Source organism: Branchiostoma lanceolatum, chromosome 10 (genome assembly GCF_035083965.1).
Source record: "Branchiostoma lanceolatum isolate klBraLanc5 chromosome 10, klBraLanc5.hap2, whole genome shotgun sequence".
NCBI lineage: Eukaryota > Metazoa > Chordata > Leptocardii > Amphioxiformes > Branchiostomatidae > Branchiostoma > Branchiostoma lanceolatum.
This window is the reverse complement of record NC_089731.1, coordinates 20,433,754-20,440,293: the sequence shown is the minus strand read 5'-3', so window position 1 is coordinate 20,440,293 and position 6,540 is coordinate 20,433,754.

Below are 6,540 nucleotides of genomic sequence, written 5' to 3'. Positions count from 1 at the left end.
ACTTGTAGACTCGCAGCGTTGCACTTGTCACCGTTCACATTCACAGCATTCAAATCTATTGGATTTTCTACCAAATCTACAGTAAAAGAGAATCATTGTAGCATTTTTAGATATTGGATATAAAGGTATTATCAACATGAGGGGACAGTGGCCGTGATGCAGCATACAAATCCTAATTGCGCACGAGGGGGTTGGAAGAATACAATTTCTTCGGTGCGCCCCCTTGTGGCCTGTGTCATTTTTACAATTTGCAAATCAAGCAGTGCTTCGTGGGATCCGGGAAATTCCGCTTCTGGTATTTGTCACGATTTTTTTGTGGATTCCACGGCAGCGATTGTGTATTGTTGGTAATTTGAAAATCCGCGAAATTCCGCTTCTCGGATTTTTTACGGATCTGTAGAGACAGGAATCCGCTAAATTCATATCAACGATTCAGACGTATACGGAGCGGGAATTGTCGGATCCAATCGGAAACGTTCCGTATCTGCTATGATGCGCAATTCCGGATCTGCTGGATTCGTCAGGATCTGAGATCATGCCGCGTGCCGTGCAGTGTGTATTTGTTGGTCAGGATCCGAAGCAACTACCGACAAACAATCCGAACATCTCTGCCATATTGACAAATATCTAAAAACGAAGGATCCGCGCAAATATCCTCAGGTATCCGACGCGCATCACGGACCCAGACGTATACGGCGTCGGAATTGCCGGATCTGAGGTGTACCTGGTAATTGTCTGAATTTGCTCGGAAACGTTCCGTATCTGTACCCGAAACGTATGAAGGATCCAGACGTATACGGCGCCGGAATTGTCGGATCTGAGGTGCATCGGATCCAATCGGAAACGTTCCGTATATGCTATGATGCGCAATTCCGGATCTGCTGGATTCGTCAGGAAATGAGATCATGCCGTGCCGTGTGTATTTATTCGTCAGGATCCGAAGCAACTACCGACATACAAACAATCCGAACATTCCAAATATCAAAAAAACGAGGGATCCGCGCAAATATCTTCGGGTATCCGAGGCGCATCACGGATCCAGAAGAATACGGCGTCGGAATTGGTCGGATCTGCGGGCACTTCAGTATCCGAACAGTGAACTGGGATTTTTCCGGATTCGCTCGGAAACGCCATGAGGCCCGATTCCGGATACGTCGGATCCGTCAGGAAACGTGGCCATTTCGTGCAGTGTAATGATCTACACGTAAAATCCAATCATTAAAACACATGTGTAACCGTGTAAGAAGGATGTTCCCGTAGAAGTCAAAGGTATGCAACACGATTTCAGCAAAAAGGGTGTCTAACAGAATATTAACGTTTACTTAGACTTCTGTTGCCAACAACAACGGCACAAAATGACTCAAAACGTACATTTCAATGTTTTGGTATAAAAAGATACAGCGAGGTGACGAATTCCAAGGACCTGTTTATACCCTTGCTAATTATCTAACCCACTATCCTGGATTTTTACCACTGATGTTATTAAATTAAAACAATTATAATGAAAGCTCATCTGTGTTGGTTGTAATCATAATACAATGCTAAACTTTCCTCCAACACTAAGGTATTCATGGATTGAATTTTCGACGACCACTGTCGCCTTCTTCAGGATCAATAATGACCAATCGCTGCATATACTCACGAGAGTTACAGACACGTGACTTTATTGACACGTGTTATTACGGATACGTGACGTCAGCAATTGGTCAAACGTGCCAGGAAGTTTATAGCGCCCACTGCCTCCGCTGAGATCCGTGAATACCTTAGTGTTGGAAGAAATTTAAACATTGGATTATGATTACTACCAACACAGATGAGCTTTCATCTGAGAAGAGAATACGGCAAGAACTGCTTGGACTCGGCCAGGAAAATAGGAAAAGACGGGCATAAAAATCGCCCGTTTCCGGAACCACCTACGTTTCAACCTTCACTGCAAACATCACAACTTATCAACAGACCATCTCAACTCTCTGGACTCCGACATCAAATTCACATGACAAGGAACAGGACAGAACCCTCCTCGACACTCTCACCACACAAGCTTGGGGTTGTTTAGACGTTACTCTACAGAGCTGACACGATCATAACGGATCCACACGACAGAGAGATAGAGAAACAACACATCCAACAGGCACTAAAGGACTGCGAGTACCCTAAGTGGGCCATAGACAAGGCGACCGCGGCGTAGTGTACCACATTTCATCATCGAACTTGACCTTCCCCTTTCAGAAACCTACCCATCCACAGAATTTGATGCACAACCATCCATAGCTCCTTGAGTTATCATGTCTACAAACAAATACGCATACATACACAGCCCGCTGCAGTACCGCAGGAAAATGCCAGGTGACCCTTTTTTAACTTGACCTCCGCTTTTACAGTCTCTACGTACCCACCAAAAATCATGCAGATCCATCAACAGTTCCTCGAGTTATGTTGTCTACATACAAACACACAAACATAAAAAGTCCGCTGCAGCACTGTAGGAAAATGCCAGGTAAACCATTTTTTAACTTGACCTTTGTTTTCACAACTGCTACTTACCTATCAAAAATAACAAAGATCCATCAAAGTTTTCTCGAGTTATGCTCTCGACATACATACAGACCCACACCACAGCTGGTGCAACCGATAATATAACCTTCTCGGGGAAGGTATCTATATAAGATGTAATTTATGTAAGAAAATACTTGTGGTTTAGTAAGAAAAACCTGAAATCGACATTATTGAAACGGATGTTGTGAGATATGCCTGTCAGAAACCCTTTTGCCATGGCAACACAAAATATTAAGAATTTACATTGATATTATGAAATTGTTGCCTAGAATGTTATGTGACATGAGAGTTGGCGCCGGCCTCAAAAACCCTCCCCCGGTCATTATTGACATCTATCGACATACCACTCTTCCCCAGGTACATATGTTTGAGTGTCCTATCATGGAATCCAGTAATTTTATCAAATTTCATCATTAATCATGCAAATTAACTAGTGATTTTCATATTTATTTACTACCTAACGTCGCCAGTGCTTTTTAAAACTCCATTCTTGTTCTAACTTACACGATAGCTATAGCTAGTATCTGTTAAAAGTAGCCGACATGAAGGCTTTCTTTGATATTCAAACTATCCATGGCGATTCGAGGTTGAAAACTCTTACTAGTATTAGGAAGGCCTAGGTTTGATACAATCTAGCGACCCACTAAGCGGTGGTACATTTTTGCACGGCATGTCGGTGAAATTCACAGCACAGCATTGTATTCTTCCATAGCGTCAAGCAAGCGGAGGGTCAAACATAATGACTTTACTATCATTTGTCTGTAGACTACTTTGGACAGTTAATAAGCTTTTTTTCTGGTCTACGTTCTTCACGTATAGCGCTGGAAGGATAAAGGCTGAAATGGAGGATAATAGGTAACCCTAGCACAATTATTCATCATAGACCTCAGAATAGAATGATACATGCTCGCACGACTTTAAACAGGCGGAGAAATATTTACAGACTATGTATGTTCTTTTAAAAACAGCTTGTATTTCTTCCCATGGGTTAAACATTTGTCCCTGTCCGCGCGGTTTTAAAGAAGATACGTTTTGAATAAATTGGACGATAATTGGTAAGGTTACGTTGGATATCTTAAAGTGTGCATACCTTTGGGATTATTGCTGCTGTTCTGATCTCTTTGAAAATTTCCCCGTTTTTTTGTTCATTAGATAATAAAGCAGTGACTTTTGTCAAAGTTTTAGGGTGGAATTATGTGCGCATGCCCAATAGACCTCTTTCCAGTTACGGCGGCCATTTTGAATTCCCTGGGGTCAGCTGGGGGTCATGCACCAAAGTGAGGCTTAGGTTGGGAAACACCGGCCAGGATGGGAAACACCAGTATGATATAGCATAGGTATTCCGTCCTGGGTGGTACATTTTGCGCCTCTAATGTGAAATGCTGTGGTACATGCACCTGGCATGTGTAGAAAATATTGTTGTGGACATTTGGACTTGATTTTAGCTAAATTCTAATTTATTTTTTCATACTTTTTGACAAGTGAGTTCAGAACATTTAGTGTCAGTGCTTATACCCCCCATTTGTACTTTGCATAGCTTGTGAAATCGCACAAAACATGCACCGAAATCAGGTTGTTTTCCTTTTAAATTGGGAAGAAATCAAAGTTTTTTGGCTGTTCTAACTGTTCAGTGTCAGCAATCACCAACAATAACAATGACCAGCATATGCATGCTAATTGTTAGGCATAAACACCTGGTGTGTGGGTCGATCGAGCTTGCAAGTACACCAGGCCTTCATACAGTGGTAGAATTAAGATTTTCGCCATGCCAATCTCAGAAATGCAGAAATTGTCAATTTAGCAGGAAAAATAATCTGCTAAATTTCAGCCAACAATAATCTGGACTCAACTTTTTGTGTACTTTTATGTCGCTATAACTAAATATCATCGGGGCAAACTGACATACTGGTAAGCAAGGGGCGCACCCAGTACGGATACGTACCTTGCCTCAGTCCCCACTGAGTTCTTAGTTTGCAGAATGGATCTTGGCATCCAGACAATGTCCGAAAATGTATTTCTACAAATATCATCATCATCATCGGTCGACCCCCGGGGGGGACGGGGCAAGTTCATGCACAACTTCCGACCACACCAGTCTATCTGCCATGGCCGCACTAAGGTCTTCCATGTAAATTGAGGTGTCTCTAGATAGAGCTCCCGGGAAAGTCAGCAAATAACTTACTACCCGCAAGGATGCCAGCTGGGTATTTTCATGTTTTCTAGGGTCTAATCCTACTAGTGATCAGCTATTACAGCATACCGTCACCTATGCAAAGTAAAAATGGATATACAATATCAATGCAAACACTGATATGCATTTCTGAGATTGGCATGGCAAAAATCTTAATTCTATATGTATACCACTGTATGAAGGCCTGGTGCACTTGCAAGCTGGATCGACCCACACACCAGGCGTTTATAGCCTCCGCTGCAGTCCTTTTCCCCGCAGCGTGTTTTTTTTTCAATTTTTTTTTTGGGGGGGGGGGGGGGGGGCGCCACGTATCTGCTTGTGATCCCGTTTCCGCCGCGCCTCTGTGTCCGCTATAGACCCTGTGACACAGTGTTTATGCCTAACAATAACATGCATATGCTGGTTTGAGATTAAAATATATTTTCACTTAAACCTTGCTTAAAGCAAATTATGGTTTAAGATCTTTGTCTACTAGATAGAAATTTAACAGTATGTAACGGTTATGGGGGCAAAGTGTTATAAACAAAGAACGGGCTAGAGTGAAAAATATTATAGAAACCACTACTACACTGCCGCCCCAACAGGCAAAAATGATAAAATTTCGAAGACACTGAACGTTTAGAACAGCCAACAAACTTGATTTCTTCCCAATTCAAAAGGAAATCAATTTTTGTGGGATTTCACGCGGTCCAATCTATGCAAAGTACAAATAGGGGATATAAGCACTGACACTAAATGTTCTGAACTCACTCATCAAAAAGTATGAAAAATGAATTGGAATTTAGCTAAAATCAAGTCCAAATATCCACAACAATATTTTCTACACATGCCAGGTGCATGTACCACAGCATTTCACATTAGAGGCGCAAAATGTACCACCCAGGACGGAATACCTATGCTATATCATACTGGTGTTTCCCATCCTGGCCGGTGTTTCCCAACCTAAGCCTCACTTTGGTGCATGACCCCCAGCTGACCCCAGGGAATTCAAAATGGCCGCCGTAACTGGAAAGAGGTCTATTGGATATCAAACTGTCTTATTATGTGTTGCACATGCGTTTCATAGATTTTTGGACTTAGACAGGTCGACATGAGGTTGGTACACATTCTGATTTTGATAATTATCAACTATCAGCGTTATTTTTACCCCAGCTTTCCTTAGCGTATTAATGTATATGGGAATGTGACTTTTTCTATTATTTTTTATGACCACTACTTTCTTTATAACCGATAAGCTATCTACTCTATTTTCTATTATTTTAACTAATTTTCCCCCAGTATGGATTACCCAAGAAACATGTCAACACGACACCGGCCTTAGTCCGACCTCCTGCAGTGGACAGAGGCCTCCCGGGCGAACTGGGAACAGGTGTTGACTTGACTCCGAAGACAGACGAAGAAATAAGACTCGTTGCTAAAGGTTATAAGAAATATGCCTTTAATCAGTACGTCAGTGACATGATCTCTGTGCACAGGACCTTACAGGATCTCAGAGACCAATCGTAAGTAACTGCGTCTTAACAATACCCAATGTGAGACTTGGACGATGTTTGGAGTCATGTTGTTCTGGTTATTACTTTACATAGTAAGTTGAATCAACCCTACGTCATTGCGTCACGTACGATATTCAGTGAGGGAAAAAGCGAAAATCACTACGCCACAGGAACGTCTAGGAAAGCTACCGGATGGTTTACATCGCCAAGCGTACATTTATTCATCAGTAATCAGGCAACCAAGTGGTGGGTTGTTTCCACGTTGGATGTAGGAAAATATGAAAAAAATGACGTAGATAT